Consider the following 22834-nt stretch of genomic DNA (forward strand, 5'->3'; position numbering starts at 1 on the left):
CGGGGACAAAATATAAACCCCCAATGACATGCCGCAGGTGATCTACTGCCTCCAGTGAGTTCCCACCCAATTAATCCACCAGTGGATTAATGCACTTATCGGGTCACACCTCCCATAATCTTATCATTCTTGCATCGTCTTGCATGTGAGTTTGGGGGGGGTCACCTCGTGTCCACAGCACTGAGCTCCGAGTTCAAACATTGTCCTCATTCTTTCCTTCCGTCCTGTCATTGCTAGGAACCTGCAGTAGATACGCATTGGCTGCATCCACTTGTAGCTAATCCTCTGTCCTTCCATAAATTCCGAACCCAGACAGAACTTGAGGTGCCTGTGAATTCCATTCTGTACAGGGCGAGAATTCCCAGGAAATCACCTCGCCGAAGTCTCGGGGTCTTTGTCTCCTTATCAAGTCTAGTCTATTGGTTCCTTTATCCCAGACCAGGAGGCCCTCTAAGCAGCCTGGATGAGGCTTCCTTTTCTGGGACTCTTACTATGGTTCTTGCTGGGTCCCTCAGGGCGAGGCCCTCTTCCAAGCAGAGGCCTCCCCCAACCTGTCTTCCCAAGCCAGCGACATGAGAAAGGAAAAATCCAAGAGAAAGAAGTCCAAGAAGGAACAAGGTAACAAGCACTATAACGCCCCCAAATTTGAAGTAAGAAGGTCCCCAGAGGCTGTAGGAAGTTGGTTGATTATGTCTCCCTGCCAATTCCTCACAGAACCCCCCACTCCCAGCCTCAAAGTTCACAACTCAAGACCCCAACCTTGAGGTCTTCTTAGAAATCTAATCATGGAACCATCGCACAGTCTGCTAAGTAAACAGTAGGTGCACAGTCGATATCTGTCCAGTGAATACATTAACATGGTAACATTCTTCTCAACCACATCTCTAATAACAAAATCCGATTTAAACCACCATAAATATTCAATTGAGGGGGGAAAAGAAGAAGTATTCAATTGAACAAAGCTACGTTTCTTTCTTTTTCTCTCTCAAACTCTTGGCCGGTGGGTCTCTGACCATCCTTTTTCTATTTTTCTCTTCGATGTGAGTCCATTTAAGACATAACCGCATTATTACACTCATTCTACTGATGAGGGTGCTGAGGTTCAGAGGGTAGAGAACTGTCCTCCAGATGACAGAGCCGTAAGGGAAGCCAGGTCCCAAGCCCAGCTCCACCCCCTTCCAAGCCGGTACCTTTCCCACCTTGCTGTGCAGGGACAGGGGACAGACAGCCCAAGTTCTCTCACTTCCTCCCCTCCAGCCTGTGGAGCAAGGCAGAAGGCAACGTGTTTGTTTGCCTCATTAGCATGAGTCTCTTAGAAGCCGCATTCAGAGGAACACTGTGTTTCCTTTTAAGGGACCCTTTCCCACGTCTGGAAGAGATGGCTCACTGTGAGGCCAACATGGCATTGCTATGGATGATTTTTTTTTTTTTACTTAATTAAAATTAGTTGTTCAGCGTTGCTTCATCCTTCTAAGTACCCTTCTAAACAATAAACAAATATTGGGGATATTTGGTTATTGCCTTTCATTTCAAAGAAAAATAAGGACATTCTCCTAAGGCGTCCCAGCCTGGAGGGTGTGGAGGCGGCAGGAGGAGGGCAGTGTCTCCTGTCCCCATCACTGCTACCATAACCCCATCTATTCCAGGGGTGGTGGAACTGTGATTTCTCATTTGCCTCTCACAGAGCCCGTTGGTCTTTCCAGAACACTTCTGCCCCAAACCCCACAAGGCCTAGTTCGATTTTCACACCTTAGCTGACTTAACTAGATGTGAAGGTAGTCTGAGGATAACTCTTAAAAACTCAAAGACAAAAGAGAACATTTTACTGAAAAAGTTTTGATCTTCCAAATGACTGAGACCCTGTGCCTGTAATCTTCAGAGCTTTTGAGCTTTAAGGATAACTTTTGTGGAAGATATTCCAATTTCTGGAAGTCATCAAGACAAAAGAGGAGTAGCATTATTGCCTGGATAGAGTCATTAGTCATTAATGAACATGGATGCAGGTGCAGGTTCTCCTGGGCCCCTGTGCCAACCACATGCCCACCCCCAGCCCTTTCCCCCTCAGGCCCGTTGGACAGGTAGTCTTAGTCCCATAACCTGCTATCTCCTGCACATGAATTAATGTCCCCCACTGTAACTCCCTCACCTCTTGCTGACACCTCACTCCCTCCTTTTCTGGGGACCAGGGACGTGCAGCCTGTAATGAGTTGGTTGAGCAGAGGAACAAGACTGTGTGGGGCTAAGCCTCTTTTAGTACACCTGTCCCTTTGGGAAAGTCCTCTCTCCCGAGTGTGACACCTTCCCCAGCCCTGCCTGTGTCTAAATGGAAAGCTGTTTCATCCTGAGACCCAGGGTCAGGAAGCCCACGGCCACCCCCACCTAAGGCACAGCATCTGAGCTGTCTTCTGCAATGCTGGCCTCGACCTCCATTCTCTGCATTTCTGTTCTGCCTCCGTTGGTTCAGACCACAGGCATGGGAAGGAGCGGGCTGAGGGAGCTACCCCAGCAACCTCCACAGTGACCACTGCTTCCATTTTCTAACCTCGAGTAGATAGTGGCTTAAGCAAGGGACCAACACTGGAGATCTGGTGGAACACAGGACACACACCTTCTCTCCAACATTCCTTCCTTTGACTGTTATTGGTGGGAAGGGAATCATTTTTTGTTTGTTTGTTCTTATTCTTTTTAGACATACATGACAGTAGAGTGTATTCTTATATTTATACTGACAAGGAGTATAACTTATTCTAATTAGGATCCCATTCTTGTGGTTTTACGTGATGTGGAGTTTCCCTGGTGGTGTATTCATATATGAACCCAGATAAGTTATGGCCAATTCATTCTACGGTCTTTCCTGTTCCCATCCTCTTCCCTTCCCTTCATTCCCCTTTGTCTAATCCAATGAATTTCTACCACCCTCTCTTATTATGTGTTAGTATCCACATAATCAGAGAGAATATTTGGGCTTTAGTTTTGGGGATTGGCTTACTTCACTTAGCATGATAGTCTGGAGTTTCACCCATTTACCAGAAAATGCCATAATTTCATTCTTCTTTATGGCTGAGTAATATTCATATTATATATATGTGTGTGTGTGTGTGTGTGTGTGTATATATATATAATCACTTTTTCATTATTCATTCATCTGTTGAAGGGCACCTGGATTGGTTCCATACCTCAGCTATTGTGAATTGAGCTGCCATAAACATTGACGTGGTTGGTTGAGTCACTGTAGTATGCTGATTTTAAGTTCTTTGGGAATAAATTGAGGAGTGGGATAACTGGGTCAAATGGTGGTTCCATTCCAAGTTTTCTGAGGAATCTCCATACTGTTTTCCATAGTGTGGGCACCAATTTGCAGTACTACCAGCAGTGTGTGAGTGTGACTTTTCCCCCACATCCTCCCCAACATTTATTGTTGCTTATATTCTTGATAATTGCCAATCTGACTGGAGTGAGATGGAATCATTTTTTTAAAAAAAATTTCTGGACTTAAATACAAAGTTAGTACCATCACCCGACCTCCAAACAGATACTTAGACCTTCCACTCATCCCTCGGGAGCACAGCTGTCCTCTGCTGGCCCGCTGTCCGCATCGGGCACCTGTCTGTGCCCTGACTTCCTCCCCTGTGCAGTGGGCATCATGGATCTCAGTATGACCCACTTCATGGGGTTACCAGGGGATTAACTGAGGCAATAGATGGAAAGGACTTAGTGTCCGATGCTCACAAGATCAATAAGGCTTATCTAGATTTTGTTTCTTTGTTCTTGTTTTTTGTCTGTGTTGTTATTTTCTGGGGATAACAATGGCGACCAGGCCCAATGAGGCTGTGCATCTTATGCACACAGTCATTTCACAGTTGGCTCTGTTTGTGTTGACATTTTACCCTTCTTTCACCTGGCTGTCAGCATGAGGCTGGAGTAACCTCAGTGGACAGGTCTCCCTTGCATGTGAGTGTTGTTAGAATTCTGATCATTTTTTCAAAGTGATCACCTCTAATCAAGAGAGACGGGACCTCCTCTGTGTGCCAAGGTTCTCGCTCAGTCCCGCACTGATTGGTAAAGGTGTTAAAGGCACCAGACTGTAATTAATTATGCAGCCCTGAAGCCTGGCATTTCCATTATCTCTAGTTCCATCATTAATGGGTCTAAAGTGAGGGTGGGAAGGAGCAAAGTCTAATGGGCCCTTCTAGCCACTTGTACTGCTGGGAGGCCAGGGGAGACTCCGCCTGCTAGAGAAGTCCAACACAGCGAGAAGCAGGTGCCTTTAAAAGATGGTAGTTCAGAGAGCCCGTGGACCAAGGAGGACAGGGTACTGGCTACGATGTCCAGGGTTCTGGTTCAAGTCACCTGTCTTCCCTAACCTGTGGAATGAACCCAAGACAGAAGGGAAGGAGTGTTATTAAAGATCTGCTCTACCAGACCCCTAAACACCCGGTTTCATTTCTCCTTTTTAGCATCCCCATGAGGGGGACATCATTTCCCTCCGATTTACAAGGAGTCAAAATTAATCTCAAACTAGTACGTAACCTGACCCCGGGGCACACAGCTAGTGGCTTGCAAATGTGAGATGGAGACCCTGGAGACTGACTTGTTCCATGCCCCCTGCCGTCTCCAAGATAACCTGTTTCTCATCTGCAAGATGAAGTGTCACCTGCATGTCACAATCTGCTCACATCCTACTTTTCAACCAAGGGACATCCCAGTGCAGCCTCCGCTATGATGCTGCCTCTGAGCCTCCCAGCGAGGCTGGCATCTCTGTCCTTTTTGTGCCAGTGTCTACAGCAGGTTATGCCTGGTCAGAGGAGCTGCGCCATCCTGCCTGCCTCAAATATACTATTTCTTTTGAAAGCATTTCCTTGTACCCACGGTAGACCTCAATTATGAGATCTTTCCAGAACCCCTCCCTGTGGCTGGGAACAGCACTTCTTTTTCGGGAGCTTCTCCTGGTGTTCAAATGGATACTGCTTACGAGGGCTGTTTCCCTGGTGACATCAAGCTCGAGCCAGCCAGTCACCATGCCACGGCCCCCGCCCTTCCTCCCCTCCCCATTGGTGCAACCAAACAAACAATGGAGAGTGAAAGTAGAAGTGGCAAGAGGCAAGATCCAGAACCCACTTATGGTTATGTCCCATGTCCCATGTCATGTGAATGGATGGACTGAAGCAGGGGCAAAGGGAATCCTAGTGGTGCTCAAATCCTCCACGTCCTGTTGAGCTGCAGCTCTGCAGTGCCGCCATCTTGAAGTTCAGTTGACGCCTCTGTACCCTGGCAACAAGGTTGGCTTTTTGCCTTCCCAAGTTCAGTTCTTGGTAACGAAAACACCTTTCATGTAATAACCGTCCCTGTTGCGGCATGAAAGTCAAACCTCAATATTCAACTTTCCATATTGGAAAGTCAGCCTACTTGCTAAAATTTATTGGTGACCCAAAATAACCAATACTCAGGGTACTTTCATGACTGTTCACAGACATGGATAAAAGGGTGAGAAATTAGAATCTCCTGACACACATGTCCCCAGCTGAAGCTGAAGAGGTGATGCTCTGCCTTCATGTTTCAGTGCTCCCACTCCGAACAAGTGTTCTTCTCACCGTCTGTGTGGTGTCACATTTGTCACATGCTTGTACCTTTTGTTGGTGATTTTTGCTGTTTAAAATGGATCCCAAGAGCACGGCTAAAGTGCTCCCTGGTGTCTCCAAGTGCAAAAAGACTGTGATACGCCGTATGGAGGAAGCAAATGTGTTGGACAAGCTTCATTCAGGCATGAGCCGTAGTGCTGTCAGCCAAGAGTCCAGAGGTAATAAACCAACAATCCACATTAAATAAGGTGTGTTTGAGCAGAAATGCACACAAAAAATAAGGCTATATATTGATTGTTTAATAAAAATATTGTGACTAGAGGCTTATAAGAACCTACTCCTGTATTTCCCTTAGGAGCAATGGCTTAGTATTTGCTATATTCAGTGCTCACAATGACTTTATAAAACATAGCTACTGTAAATAATGAGGATCAACTGTGTATATATTACATATATACACACACACACATGCAGTATTTATATATAAATATGTGTATATGTGAACGTGTCTGTATATATATATGTTATATATGTAAATATATAGCTGGATAATGAGAATCAACCGTGGGTATATTTTACATACACATGTATACAGTTGATTTCATTATTTCTGCTAGTGATCATGTTTCCATATACAAACACAAGCATATATAGTAAGTACACAGAGTCAGAGACAATAACTACTGTATACAATAACACATACATATTAACATATATATATATATATATTTGTACTCTCATATGTATGTGTTTGTACATGTGTGTGTATCTATAATTAACCCTCTGTGTACACAGGTTCCACATCCATGGATTCAATCAACCAAAATATTTGAAAACATTGTGTTTGTACTGAAATGTTCAGACTTTTTTTTTTTCAAATTCTTATTGCCTTAATAATATAGTACAACAAATATTCACATAGCATTTGCATTGTTAAAGTACTATAAGTAAGATAGACCTGTTCCAAAGGATACAAGATGGTGTTCTTAAATTTATAGTGATTATTATAGCCATTTTAGATAAGGAATATAAACTTCCAAAGATTTTAGTGTCCATTGATCCTGGTACCAATCTCCTGCAGATAATGATGTATAACTGTGTAACTGTGTGAGTGTGTGTGTGTGTGTACAGGTAGGAGAAACGTAGTTGCTGGAAATGTTTTCCAACAATCCTTTGCAAATGCATCCCTTAGAGGTAACTTTCATGCACATCCCTGACCTCTTAAAACAGTCCTTTATTTTCTTCTTAAAATTGAATAAATAAATGTGAAAAGATGTCAATCATCTTACCCACCTGCTCCGATGCTGAAGGTCAAGCACTCACCATCTACCCCTACAGAACATGTATTAGGGATCATCTGCACAAAGGTCCTATCAGGAGCAACAATAACCCTCCCACAGGAAGGAGACAAATGGATCCTGGCTTTGTCATTATTAGGGACCTCCCAGTTGAGGATGTGCACACCCAGTCTCTACAACCAGTTCTAGGTCTGGAGAGAAGAAGGAAAGAAGGAGAAAATGCAAACTTTTGTGGATGTATACCCAAGCTCAATTGGTGGCTGCCCACTCATGGGTGTAGGGCCTTGCTTGTCACTTAATGTCTACATGCTCCATGAAATGCTCCCTTCATGACAAGAAGAGGCTCTGGACATGTTTATCTAGAAACAGTCTTTGAGCCCCAGCCCAGTGGAATGACCCCAAAGTCATGCAGGCAGTGGGCTGGTTCTGGGGAACAACACACTCTCAGTTCTTCCCCTGATATGGATTCCTGTAATAGTTAAGGCAGAGGGCTCTGCATCAGACCTCAGCACAGTCACACACAACAGTACCAAGGGGACCTGCATCTGCAGCACAAATAACCAGCTGAGACAAAGCTAAAGAATCCAGCAGGGATGAAAGGAGGTGGGGTAATTAAAAGTCCCAGTGAGGGTTCTTTAACAAGGGGAAAGGTGACTGATGGGCTGGGGGGCAGCAGCTCTTCTAGGGCTATTTTCAAATTAGGAGAACAAGCAGACAACTCCCTGGGAGTGTTCAATGATTTGTGGAGCCAAATCTTCATGGCTGAGTCTCCTACCCGTGAATTGAAGTTGCTGACTAGTCAAGTTCACTGCATAAAAGAGAATAACTGCACATGCATAGACCTGAACACTTTTTTAGTTGACCAAAGCACTGTCCTTATGTCATTTCATGTTTAATTCTCTCAAATACCCCAGAGTAGGCAGTTGATATTTTATGGAAGAGGAAATCAAGGCATGAAAATTAGGTGAAATTGTACAAGGTTGGAGAAGGGTAGGCGTGGAATCCAGGTCATTTGATTCTATACCCAGATCCCTTCCCACCTACCATTGCTGTCCCACAAGACGTAGAAGCACTCTGGGCCATTTGGAGCCTGATCTGCTCCTTCCTTGGAGACCGGTAATGTTAAACCTGACTGTCTATATAAAGAAGAAAGACTCTGGATGTCTACAAGGGATCAAATATCAAAGTAGATTCAAACATCTTCTCATAGGATAGCTAAATGCTTTTAATGTTCCCCCCAAGTGACTCCAATGGGTGGCCACGTGAGAAACACTGGACTGGAATAGTATTTCTCAAATTTTATCATGCTTCAGAAACACTTGGGGGGCTTGTTAAGACAGTTCACTGGGCACCAACACCTGGGTTTCTGATTCAATAGGTCTAGGGTGAGACCCCAAAATATTTATTTGTAATAAGATGGTTCTTATTGACAATACTGGCCCAGGAATACACTTTGAGAACCACTGAGCCTGCTAAGTTCAATCCTCACCTCTCTCCCCCAGACCAACCAGCCTGCATAGCAATTCCTCCTAACCAGCCCCTCCCTCCATGGTAAACTCTTAGGACAAGCTCTGACTTCTCCACAGTAAGATGTCCACATTTTTAAAGATAACCTAGAAAAAATTTCCTTTGAAGCTAAATTTTCCAATCCAGGTATGCTTGGAATAAAACCAATTTTTTTTGGACTGGTGTTTTTTTTTTAATTGATTCTGTACTCAAAAGAGGAGAGCAAGAATGATATACATAGTTAGGTTCCAACAAAAAAAAATCACATTTTCTTGTACGTTGATCCTGATGCTAGACTGAATGAGACTCCGGGAGGTCTCAGGGTCTGGGTGAATATATTTTCAAGTGTGAACCGGAAGGGTAGTTGTGATGGATGGAATTATCAACACCAACGTTCTAGTCCTATTATGCACCCCCACCCTTGTCATGGTGTCAAGGTCGGTGGACATTGCTTCCCTGTGCCTCGACTTTCCTTTGCCAATTGAGATGTTATTGAATGTGACATGATAAAGGTTTAAGATGTTCTTGCCTGTAGGTTCCTCGAAAGACTAGGAATAGAACCACCATATGACCCAGCTCTACCACACCTCAGTACTTTTCCATGAGAATTAATCTCGGCATACTACAGCAGTACGTGCAGACCCACGTGGCAGCACAGGTGACAATAGACAAGCTATGAAATCAACCGAGGTGTCCATCAACAAATGGGTAAGAAAAGGTAGTATACACGCACAAGGGTGTTTACTCAACCATGAAGAAGAATGAAATTATGTAATTTGCAGGAAAATAGATGGACCTGGAGACCTTTATTGTAAGCTGAATAAGTTAGTCTCAGAAAATCAAGAGTCATATGCTCTTCCTTATTTGTGGAAGCTGGAGAGAAAAAAATGTTGAAGGAGACTCCATGAAAATAGAAGGGAGACCAGCAGAGAGGATAAAACCGGATCAAGGGTAGGAAGTAGGGGAAGGCAGGGGGAGGTACTGGAAATGAAATTGATTAAATGATGTAATTTTTCATGTACAGCTATCACAATGAATCACATGGGAGGATTAGATGAACTCTAGATAGAGCAAAGGGGAGGGAGGGGAAAGGATTGGGCATGTGAGTAGTAAAGATGGTGGAATGAGATGGACACCATTACCCTAAGTATATGTATGAAGACACAAACGGTGTGACCCTACTCTGTGTACAACCAGAGTAATGAAGAATTGTGCTGTATATGTGTAATATGAATTGTAATGCATTCTGCTGTCATACATAACAAATTAAAATTTAAAAAATTAAATGGACAATGCACCCATAAAATGAAAAACAATGCACTTGCCTGTTACTGTTTCCATTTTTGTGCTTCTACAATATTAGTAGAAAAGCAACCATGTACTAGGAAGACATTCCTCTCTGACCTGAGACCCCAAAGGGGCATATATGGACAGAAATGGTCTAATACTCAGAACTGAAGCTCCAAGCAGAGCCACACTGGCCAATCTGGAGACACTTGAGTAGGAAATATGATTATCATTCAATGCCACTGCATTTTAGAGTAGGCTATTACACTGCATTGATGTAACAATTGTTGACTAATGCAGGAGGGATAATAGAAGTCCTAAAATGAGATTAAGAAAGAAACAGAAATGAAAATATTTGGAGAAATCATGAGTGTGTTTGTTGAAGTTATCTAGAGAAACAGAACTATTAGGGGGTATTTTCTCTATCTACATGAATGTATCAAGAAATTCATTAGAAGGAATCAGCTTATACAATTATGCAGTCTGACAAGTCCTCAACTTTGTAGTCAGTGAGCGGGAGAGACTGGAGGACTGATGATGGAGTTCTAGCACAAAGACTGAGACCCAGGAAGAGTCAATGTTTCAGTTAAAGACTGAAGACAGAGAAAAAGATGATGGTTCAGTGTGAAGGCCATTGGACAGCAGGCCTGTTCAAATAAAAAATACATACTTATTATTTAACAATAAAAATATTTATCATTGAATATATAATATTTAATTGCATTGCATTAATGATATATTAATATATTAATATTATTAAATAATAAAATTTTTATTATTTAATAATATAGATTATTATTTTATTATTTGTTCTATTCATGCCTTCAATGATCAGATGAAGTCAGCATTGGGAAAGTCAGCCTGTTTTTTAAGGATCTTTTAAAGCAGTGAACAAATTAATACACATTGTACCAAGAACAATTTCTGGCACTCAGGAAGTGATAGGTAAGTGTATTCTGTATTATTTATATCCTGTTTTAACTTTAGCACCATATGCTAGTAGACAACAATAGAATATTTTTAAGTGTGTGAAAATATATGCACATGATGAAAATTTGTATGATGAAAATTTTGAGCTTATATTTTATATTCCACTAAAGTATAATTTTAAATTAACATAAATATATATTTGGTGTGTTTAAGGTCTCACAATGTTTACCTTTCAAAGAATCTTTATAAAAATACATATTAAAGAAAAAAAAAAGATAGTGGAAAAGAAGCCAGAGAAATAGGACTAATTGTAAGTAGCTCAGTAAAAGTCAATATTGTGTAAATAAATGATGATCAAAACGAAGGAAGGGAAGACAGTTACTTGTGACAGCACAGAGCTAAACTCGATGAAATCAGTATGGTGGGTGTGCATGGCGGGGTAGTCATGAGCAAGAGGAGGAAGTAGAAGGAGATCAGAGAGTGCTAAGGTCTGTTCTTTCTCAGAGAGAAACTATTTATATTCATTTAATGACAACAAATATCTATTGGATTCCTGGCATGTGACATGCATTATTCTAGACAGTAGAAATATACCAGTGGACCAAGGATCTCTGCTCTTGTGGGACCTACATTCTGGTGTGTGTGTGGTGCTGGGGAAGCGGGGTACATAAAGACAAATACAAATCAGGAAATCTTCCCTATGTTAACTAAAAGACCTTCCAGTTTGGACTTTCAAATGTAAAGGTCTTGGAAGTTGTCACTCCTGTCCTTAGAACAACAATAAAAACTTTGGACAAACCAAATATCAACAACTCTTATTGGACCCATCAGAGAATCAAACTTTTAAGGGAGATCATTACCATGAAGAGACTTCCCAACCCAGACAGTTAGAGCCAGAACTACTTACTTGGAGCATTAGCTCCTGGAGACACAAAGTGTTTAGACACTGAAGTGGCAATTCTGATGAATTTCCAGAGGCTGAGTGTTATGGTTTGGATGTGAGGTGTCTCCCAAAAGCTCATGTGTGAGACAATGCAAGAAGGTTCAGAGGAGAGATGATTGGGTTGTGAGAGTCTTAACCCAATCAGTGCATTAATCCCCTAATAGGGATTAACTGAGTGCTAACTGAAGTGGCAGGTGTGGCTGGAGAGGGGAATTGGGGTGTGAATAGGGGGTATATATTTGTATCTGTTTTCTGATCACCATGTGAGCTGCTTCCCTCTGCCACACTCTTCCACCATGATGTCCTGCCTCACCTCCAGCCCCGAGGAATGGAGGCTGCTGTGTATGGACTGAGACCTCTGGAACCATGAGCCCTTAAATGAACCTTTCCTCCTCTACAGTTGTTCTGATCAGGTCTTTTAGTCGCAGCAGCAAAAAAAGCTGGCTAAAACACCGAATGTGGACTAGCCTGAGAGTAAGAAGCTCTTGGGGTTAGAGTCTTGTGGGGACTTGACCCATTCGTGGGTTTTACTTCTAAGAATCTCTTCTCAGGGTGAGGATCTAAGAAAGATTCCCTACTGGCTCTGGCTGAGGGAGGGAGGGAGTGGAGGAATGACCTTGAAGAAATGCCCTCTAGTCTCTCCATAACAATGGCTTACTTCAGTGAAAAAGACTTCATCCAGAACTCCTGGAAAGGGCTTCCTCTCACTCTGACCCCCTTGAGCCTTCCTCTCTCACCTGGGTGGGGGGAAAGCACATAGAATAAACTGGTGAAGGTCACAGGCTACACACAGGCCCCCTAAAGGCTAGAGACCCGATTGGAGGATTGTAGAATACTGTCCTTCCCACACCTTGCCACCAAACCAATGGGGCTCCCGAGTAATAACAGCAGGTCTCAACAGAAAAAGCAGGAGGCACAGGTCCCCTCAGGGAGGAGCATTTAGGGACACCCTAAGACAGGAAAGAAAATACCAGGGTGTTAGAGGAATCTGAGGCAGCTGGTACCTATAGCTCAGGAAATCATTTTTTAAAAGCTCAGATCCTATCCAGATTTAAATAAATCCTCATACTAGAGACATGCTTACCTCTCTTCCTATTGGCTGCCATGACATCATACATGATAGTATGTGTGCTTGGTATTATGTCACTTTACCTCTGTGGGCTTTGTCCCCAAAACACACAACTTCAGTTTAATCAGGAGATAGACATTAGACTAATTTCAACTGAGGGACATTATCAAAATAACTAACAGCACTTCTCAAAACTTTCAAAACCATCAAAACAGAGAAAGTATGAGAAATTGTCATAGCCAAATGAAGCCTAAAAAGACAAGACCACTCATGGCAATGTGGTGTCCTGGATGGGACTTTGGAGAAGAGCAAGGACATTGGGTAAAAACTAAGGAAATCTGAATGAAGTGTGGACTTCCTGCTGACAACCCTGAATCCCTATGATGAACATAGCAGGCTCATAATGGAAGAGTGTGGGTGTCTGAGAATTCTTTGTACTGTCTTCACAATCATTCTGTAAATCTAAAATGTCCTTAAATTAAAAGATTGTTAAAAATAATAATAACTAAGCCACCGGGACATAGCCTAGTGCAGATCCCGTTGTCAGCCTCTGAGCCAGATCTCTTATTAACCTTCTGGCTTCTCAGGAAGATGTTCTGGGACAGTCATGCATAGTGAGGTATTGAGAGCTAGACACCCCTCTACTGGCATCACTAGCTAGCACGTGTCTTAATGAATATGCCCCCATGCACTGCTCCCAGCATGGTTGCATATGAGATTGCTAGCATAACTGTCTTAAATTGGGGATAAAATCATCAAAGGCTTTCCCAACCAACCCTTCAGTAGCTCTCCCAAATGTTTTCAAATAGATGGAGACAAAGAAGGTTCTTCATTAAGGGAAGGAAAAACACAAAAACAAACAAAAAAAGAACTTAAATGAGCTAATAAATGATGAAAGCATCAAGGACAGTAAGGGAATGAGGAGTGGGGGTTTGGGGCGACAGAACTGGGAATGAAGTGGATCAGAAACTGCAATACTAGGTGCCTAAAGAAGGCTTCCTTTGAGGGAGTGAAATCTGAACACAAAAGGGTGGCACAGAGCCATAAAGAGATCTGAGAAAAGCGTTGCAGGCAGAGGGTGCAGAAGGTGCAAAAACTCCTAGAGTAGAAGTGTGTTGTGGGCAGGTGTCGGGAGGGCAGTAGGGAACCCAGCGTGTCCCCCATGGAGGGAGCAAGGGGGAGGGCAGGAGAGGATGTCAGAGCAGGCAGGATTGCCCAGGCTCCAGTAGGATGCAGATTCTTAATGAAATGGGATCCTTTGCAGAGACTTGAGGGCAAGAGTGATTCAATCTAACCTTATTTTAAGAGAACCTCCCATGGGTTTGTGTGATGGGCATGAACTCATGGAGAGAGATGGGTCAGGAAGCTATCACAAGAACTGGGAAGTGTCAATGTGCTCAGAGGAGCAGACCCCAGTGGAGGTGATGAGAAGTGAAACTGAGAGTGTCCTGAGGTAGAGCCAGTACCATGCCCTGACCAACTGGATGTGGACCACCAGGGGAAGAGAGGCGTTAGGGATGATGCCAAGTGTTTAACCTGAGTGAAGACAAGAGTGGGAGTTGCCATAAGTTGAACTGGAAAAGGCTGCAAGAGACTAGATTTGCAGGAAAGGGAGGAAGAAGATGTTAAGAAACATCAGTGGATTGGATGCAGCCTTACAGAGAAAGAGGTGGAAATAGGGTAGAGAATGGGGTACATGAAATGAGGTTATGGGAGCTTTGCAGTTCTGTCAATGTCAAGGTCTAGAGAGTATAAGCAGAAAAATTGACTTAAAAGTTGTGTTCTATTTGTGTAGAAAAATAAAAATAAAATAAATGTCACTGTGTGCATTAATCAGAGGCTACACAAATAAGTAGAAAATAGAAAGAGAGGTTTGCAAAAAATAAGGTTGCCACAGTCTGGCTGGGTACAAAATCACGAGCCACTCAAACAGGAACAAACTTTATTTTGAAACTCCCGCCAATGCCCTGTATGCTCCCGGGAAATATGCCGACCCACACACAGCAGCGTTCTCCCGGACACCCACCAACAGGAAATCCCTCCTCCAGAATTCCCTCCTACCGCACTTCCCCAACCAATGGGAACTCTCCAGGAGTCCCGTAGCAGGCCCAGGTGGACAGCAGGGGTCTAATATCCATTTGAATGCAGATCTTAACATAATCATATCATCTCAATGGCTTGCTGGCGTCACCTTTCAACCAAAAATGCCATGCATCATTACTACTTGGCTATGGCTCTTAGCATTTGAGAAAGCAAAGTTTAAGGGGAGAGAGGGAGAGAGAGGGAGAGGGAGAGAGAGAGATTGAGAGATTATAAGCCAGTAAAATAAACAATAGCTGATGAATATAATTATTACAAAATTTATTTACCAAAGATATCAACTTAAAATATTTAAGAACAACAACAGTCAAAAACCATGGATAGAAGTCAACATTTTTATTTGTATGTTTAGATTATTATACGTGGTCCCAGAAAATAACATTTAGAAGAAATCTTGATATCATAAGTGTTGAGAGCCACAGCCAAAGGGGCCCCAGCAAACTTCTAGCTGCCAGCAAACTTCCAGCTGCCGGCTGATGATTGGCTCACAGCGGCCCCAGCAACATCTAGCTGATTGGCTCCTCTGCGGTGATGCTCATTGGGCTGTTTCCCTGCCCTTTCAGACCACGGAGCTGCTCATTGGGGGACTTTTTTGGCTCCGCCCACGTGACCCAGCCAATTGGCCTCAAGAGCAGGAGGATTGGGGGAGGTGGAGAGAAGCTTGTGTGGGAGAGAGAGGCTTGTGGAAAGCCGGTGGTGGCAGTTGAGGCTCTGAGGGTTTTTCCTGAGAGGCTGTTTTGTTTGGCGTGTGTGGTTCTAAAAATAAAGTTAGTTTCTTTTGACAAGTGGCTCCTGATTGTGCCCAGCCAGACTGCGGCAATAAGTAAGCTTGAACTAATATATGAACAACTCAATAAAGAGACGTTGGCTATTGTCTGGGGCTCGTGGGACATTTTCAAATGTCAACCATGTGTTAAAGCACATATGCCAAGCCAACCCAGAATCACATCTCACACACGGCATCCTCTTAGTGTAATGTAATAATGACATAAATCAATAGTAATATAGATTGTCAAATGATTTTGTCTATCTAGAAAACCAATTCCAAATAACCCATAGGTTAAGGTAAAATCATGAGGAAGATTATGAGATATTTAGATATGGACAGCAGAGGAGGCACCACAGGGCAGTATTCATGCCACAGCCCCAGACAGTATGGATGGGATACTTAGAACCCCCAAGATAGCCATCAGGTAAGGAGAAAAATTGAAAGAAATTGGACTAAGTTTTCAAGTTGGAGAATCTAGAAAAATAGCAAGATACTAAATGTGGGGTGGGGGCCAGAAGGAATGACATTTAGAGGCAAATATCCATGAAAGAGAACAACACTAACAACCAAAATCTCAGTGGGGGGTAGGGGAAACATCATTTTCAAAAGTTTTTTCTTTAAGAGAGGCCTTTTATAGTATTGATCAAAGTATATAGTATATGTAATATATATTATATATCATGTTTTATATATACCCACACACATACACATATAAGTACATAAATACAGAGAGAAATAATTCTTAAGCTTATGAAGTTGGAGCCCTACCTCACACCGTATATAAAAATTAACTCAAAATAGATTGTACCTAAAAGGTAAGAGCTAAACACATAAAACTCTTAGAAAAACATAGGTATGCATTTTCCTGTCTTTGGATTAGACAATGATTTCTTAGATCTGACACCAAAACCACAAGTGACAACAACAAAAAAGTAAATTGGATTTTATCCAAATGGAAAACACTTGTATACCATGAAGGACATCATCAAAAAAGTATACTCAGTGGTACAGTGCTCGCCTAGAAAATGTGATGCTCTGGGTTCAAACCCCAGTACTGAAAATAAAAGAAAGAAAGAAAAAGAAAAATAACTGATAGCCATTGAATGGGGGGATATTTGTAAATTTATATGATGAATTTATATCTTTAATATATAATGTATTAATATATAAAGAATTCTTGCAATGCAATAATAAACAGGCAACCCAATTAAATATTGGGCAAAAAATCTGACAGATAATTCTCGAAAGAATTTATACAAATGATTATTAAATATAAAGAGAAGATCAGCATCATGGGTCATCTGGGAATTGCAAATCAAAGCTGCAATGAGATACTACTTCACATCTATTAAGGTGGCTGTCACCAAAACCAGATAATAAGTACAAGTGAGGATGTAAAGAAAGTTGACCCCATGCACTGCAGATGGGATTGTACAATGTTGCAACCTCTTTGGAAAAGAGTTTGGCAATTCCTCAAAGGATTAAAAATAGAGTTAAAATAGATACCATCGGGATTTACCCCAGAGAAATGAAAGCCCACTAAATTAAAACTGTTGCACCAATTTTCACAGCAGCATTATCCGTAGTAGCAAAAATGTCCATCAACCTATGAATGGATACATAAAATGCGGTCTATCCATATAATGGAACATTCTTTAGCCTAGAGAAGAATGAGGTGCTGACACACATGGATGAACCTTGGAAATATCCTGCCAAGTAAATGAAGCTGTCACAAAATAACACACATTGTGTAATTCAATTTTCATGAAATGTCCAGAATAATCACATCTACAAAGACACAGTAAGTAACTGATTTCTAGGACTCAGGGGTGGGGGAGGGGTGGAATAGAGGCATGACTGTTGAGGGGTGCAGGTTTCTATTGGGGGTCAAGGAACATATTCTAAAATGTTTGGGGTGGATAGCTGGACAGCTCTGGGTGTAAACTGAAAACATTTAATTGTGCACTTTAAATAGGTAGATGGCATGGTATACAAATCATATGAGAAGGCGTAAAGAGGAAGATTTGAGCAAATTTAAACAAAAATGCTGCAAGACTGATAAGAATAGAGTCAGAAAAGTCGATTTCAAGACAAAAAATCCTTTCAAAAAATCATTTTAAAATGAGAAAATTTTAAGTTCAGAATTAAGGTAAAAGAATCATACATCTTAAAAAGGAGAAGACAAAATATGCAGAAATCTTAGATATTAAATGAGATAGTTACAAAAATACAATTCTAATGAAAAACTCCAATGCGCTGTCTCCTTCTATAAGATAGAAACTAAAAAAGTCATGGAAAATTTAGTAATTTAAACTTATTAAGATTAATAAATATATGTAATTTTACTAGCATCCACAGAAAATATACCTTTGTAAGCATTCATGTGATGTTTACAAAATTTAATTACATGGTAGAAATTGTAGGGGTCATGTTCTCTGGCAACACTGCATTAAAACTGGAAATTAATCATGAAATGTAATCAAATCCATGAGAGGAAACCACTTAGAAATTAAACAACCTTCTATTAAATAAAGGTTGACTCAGAGAAGAAATAAAAATTTTTAATTATATGCTATTTAGAAAATAGCAAAAAAATTAAGAACAATGTTTATTAAAACCAGTGGGGGAAGTTTTTAAAAGCCTTCATTATTAAATAAAAAAGAATGTAATTAGAATACTAATCATCTAATTTTTTAAAAAACCATAAAATAACCCCAAAATCAACATCAAGAAAGAAATGATAATCTTAGAAACAGATGTTTATGAATTATAAGCAAATAAAATAGATTTTTTTAAATTAAAATGCTGAAAGTGATTCCCAGACTTCAAATATTGGGAATATGTCGAGACTAGATATCCAGAAAGAAGGTCTGAGATCAGAACACAGAGTGCTGCCTAAAACACAGGACTCGAGTTTTTAAATGCAAGCGGCGGCTAAGGAGGAAGTCACACAAATTGTAGAAGTTCAAAAAAAGAAGAAGAAAAGCAGAAGCAGTGAGTCTTGCTGTACCCTTGCTCCCTGTACTTACGTCACCGCCCTGGGGAACTCAAGGGTGCTCTCAAGGGTTCCATGTGCATTGGGAAGAAGACACAATCACATACACGTGGCAGATCCTTGAGTAAAGCTGGACCCCTCTTGGAAAAACACACCATCCCTGGTGAATTAATATTCAAAACACACACACACATACACACACACACATACACACACACACACACACACACTTAGATACACACTACAGATTCTGTCACTCTTAGATTTGGTTCAAGATCATGTAAAAAATAAAAATAAAATATTTTGCCCAGGGAATCCTTACCTCTAAGTTGACTACATCTCTAAGATTGAACTCTTTTAAGCACTGCCCTCAGGAAATAAAGACAAAATATAGTGTGAAAGAGAGAAAGCAAAGAGGAAAAGATGTCATGGGGACAGAGGGGGAAGGGACAGTCCAACAGACGCACCAGCATTCTACAGGAAGATCATAGAGACCAGGGGAAGGTGCAAGGTTGGAAAGACAATAGCTGGAACTTCACAGCTCAATGCAATACTCGGGTGCTCAGATTCAGAGGTGCCAGGAAAGGTAAGCAAGACAAATGACTGGGAGCTGCTCCTAAATGTATGACCAGCAATGAGCCAGGAAAATTTCTTCAATGATGCTATAAAGAAAGATGGAATTAGACAGAGAACAATTAGAGCAAGATCTTCCTCCTCCCGGTAAAAGTGGAAGGCAGAAGGCCACAGAATAACATTTTGAAGTTTCTGATATAAAAAAACACCGACAACCATCAAGCATGAGAACCATACTTTTTTTTTTACATACACATAGATTTTTGTTGAAATTTTAAAAGGAAGAATTTAAAGATTAATTTCAGGGAGAAGTAAAATATCTTACAACATATGTGCAAATCCAAAAATAATTACTGGTTATGCAAAAATGATTTCTAAATTTATTTTTATTTTGTATTTTATTTTTAATTGACACATAATAATTGTACATATTTATGGAGTACAATGTGGTGTTTCGGTATGTGTATACATTGTGCAGTGATTAAATCAGGGTAATTTGCATATTCATCACCTCAAATAAGGTAGAAGTAAAAATCTTGGCTGTCAATCAAATAAACATTGGAAGAAGAATACAGGATTATACTGCATTATTCAGAAGGAGAATAATGATACGGATTAACTCTTTGTTGTCAATAGTGTATTAAATTTTCCAGGGTAATCACTAAAACAATAGAAAATGTATAATTTCCAAATTTTAAAGGAAATGTGAAGTGGAGGTTAAGGAGACAATTGATCTCAGCATGCCTAGAAAGGCAAGAAATAACCTTCACAAAAAATATAAGAAATCAATCAAAATGTAATCACCACTTACAAATTAATTAACCCCTCCCCATGAAAAGAAGTGATCAACTGAATTAAAGAGATATATTCTTCCCTAAAAGTTTTTGGTGTGACCAGAACCTGTGACATTGGACGTTGAACTTTGCTGAGTGTAGGGCATTTTGACCTTGCAGTTTATAGAGAAGCCTGAGCTGGCTTCTAACTTTGAAGACCTGGGCCTCTAAGGCTGAGAGCACAGGTTGGCTGGTGTGTTCACAGGCAAACGAGGCAGCACCACTTACTCTGGACCATGCACAGAGGTGATGGGGCACTCAGACTCCACAAAGGATAATGTGGCATTGCCACCCTGGCAAGCCAAGGCACTGGCTCTGGATTCTCAGCATGTGCCAGGGCTACAGTCATGGGTCTCTCTGTGCAGTTACAGAAGCATCACCTCAGCAGGGCCTGGAAACTTACTAGAAATGCAGGTTCTTGGACCTGACCCTTGAACTACAGAATCAGGATCTCCACTGGAGGACAAGCAACCTGGATTTTCACAAGCCCTGCAGGGGACTGCCTGGCAACACACTGAAGCCTGGGAACCGCTGGTCTGCAGCAGCACAGAGAGCTTTAGGAAGCAAGGACTCTGGGCAGTGGGGTGCATTCAGGATGTGGGCTGCTGCTGCTGATGATGATGTGATAGCACAGCTTTCCCCATCCATCTGAGGCTGTGGCAATAGTCCACAAGAGAGAAAAGAGCATTGTCATCCAACTGGGAATCATTTGGAATGGAGCAGTGCTTGCTGTGTTTAAATTGCAGGACAATTGTTTTGTGCATCTGAGTACCAGGAAATTTTTAGATTTTAATGACCTGTATCTACTCCCCATTTTCTCTCTTCTCAGCCTCTGGTAACCACCATTCCACTCTTTTACTAGTTGATTTAAGTATTTTAGATACCTCATATTAAATGTAATCATGCAGTATTTCTCCTGTGACAGGCTTATTGCACTTAGCCTAATGTCCTCAGGGTTCACGTGTGCTGTTACATATTGCAGAATTGTTTTCTTTTTAAAGGCCAAGTAATATTCCATTGGGTATGTACCATATTTTCCTTGCTCACCAGCAACCATAAATTTTTTTTCTCATTTAAGCTAAATGAGAACATCTTAGGGATCTCCTTTACGATCATGCCTTAGAGTTAGTCACTGTGTTGTAGACTTAAACATTGATAAATAAAGTAGATCTTATATTAAATATTTTTATACCAATAGAATAAAATTTTTAAAAGGTGCTAAAAGTGTGAAACTCAGAACATTTTTTTTTAAAAGAAATAGATGAAAACCCTGATATCTGAGCTCAATACACAGTGCTGGGCATTTGCCCCAAATCCCATTTTACCTGCCTACTCTCTGAGGGCATTGAAGGTATAAAATTTATCAAGAGTAGGGTCGCTCACTATCATCACTGTTCAATGTTGAACTGGGTAGCTTAGATAACACAACCAGATAAAAGGCAGAAAACCGAAAAGTGAGAAGTCGACCATCATTATTTTTACATTGTGTTATTTTAATCTGGGAAGAAATTACTCTAATCCAAACAACAACAAAAATCTGTTAACGTAAGTAGTTTAGGAAAGTAGCTGGGTTTGGTGGTCATGACGTTGTACCTCTGAGACCCCTGACTATAGGGTGCATTACTGACCTACGCCCCAGCTGAGCTCTGTAATTCATCATCCAATGTGTTGAAGTCAGGCTTCCAAGATGACATGAGGACACTAAGGTGCTCCACTCCTGGAGATGAGGGCTTTTAGAATGCACACAGGATGGCACCAAGACACCCAGTTTGAAGTGAAAGAGGAGCTTAGGTGGGCCGTGACCATGGGTCCCTCAGGTTGTATCATTACTGAGTATCACTCATTATCAATCATTATCACTCGGATGCTGCAGTGGCTTTTATAGCTCTGCTGAAGTCCCAGCCAAAGGGAGCACTGTGGAAGGTGAGCCGCCATTCTTCAGAATGCAATGGGTGTATTAAATCAAACAGCTCTGGTTGGTCCTGGGTCCCCAAAGGGAAGAATGAGGTGGGAACGGAGTGGTGGTAGCAGAAGAGACTCAATTCACCATCATCCCCAGTGTCCCACTGGGGTACTTTGTGCTTCCCAAATTCTCTCAATTCTGGACTCTGGGAGATTGCAGGGCTGGTCTGCCTTAGTGGTAAATAATAGCAGCTACCAGTAGACTGTTCAGGCCCAGTCCACCCAAATGCTCACCATGATCTGACAAAGTCTGATAAGAGTCAGACTTGTTGGTTCTGTGCAAGGAGAGAGCCACACAGGTCTGAGCTAATATTAACTCGAAGACTCACACAACCTTTGAGTCGTGATGAGCAAGATTTCCATTGGGCCACAAGGTATGGCTCCCTACAGGGCACTTTGGAACCCCCTGTGACGAGGGACCAGCAGGTGAGGAGAAAAGTCACTGTATTGGCTGAGGCCATTGAGCTCGGTCAGCACAAGGACTTAGGGCTGCATTTCCATGACGAGATGAACCACTGGGCACCTCCTGGGATCCCCCCCTCTCCCCATTACTTCATTAAAATACAGAGATGACTATGGTTACCAGAGATTCACATTCCTCAGGAGTGAAGGTTTGGGTCACTCTGCCAGCTAAGCCATCAAGACCTGCCAAGGTGAGAGCAAAGGGAACTTAGAATTGACAATGGAGAGAGGGTAGATGCCGTTCCAGGCCCCATCCCACCTGCAGTGACAGGGACTCTGCTCCCATCTATGTTTCTGTTTTCCATCAGGAAGGGAGACCACAGGAGCCATGGAGGGGCTTCCCTTGACTCTGAGACATAGATCTGTGGTCCACGAGAGATGGACTGTGATGGCCTCCCAGACCCAAGGGAGGACCAACAAGCCCAGCTGCCACACCCCACACCCATCTCCATGTGCTGCTAAGGCCATTCAGAAGATGGCCACTCCTCAAAGGGACAGCTGTGGCTCAAGGACTCGCAGGGCCTCACG

Source organism: Marmota flaviventris, chromosome 3 (genome assembly GCF_047511675.1).
Source record: "Marmota flaviventris isolate mMarFla1 chromosome 3, mMarFla1.hap1, whole genome shotgun sequence".
Taxonomy (NCBI): Eukaryota; Metazoa; Chordata; class Mammalia; order Rodentia; family Sciuridae; genus Marmota; species Marmota flaviventris.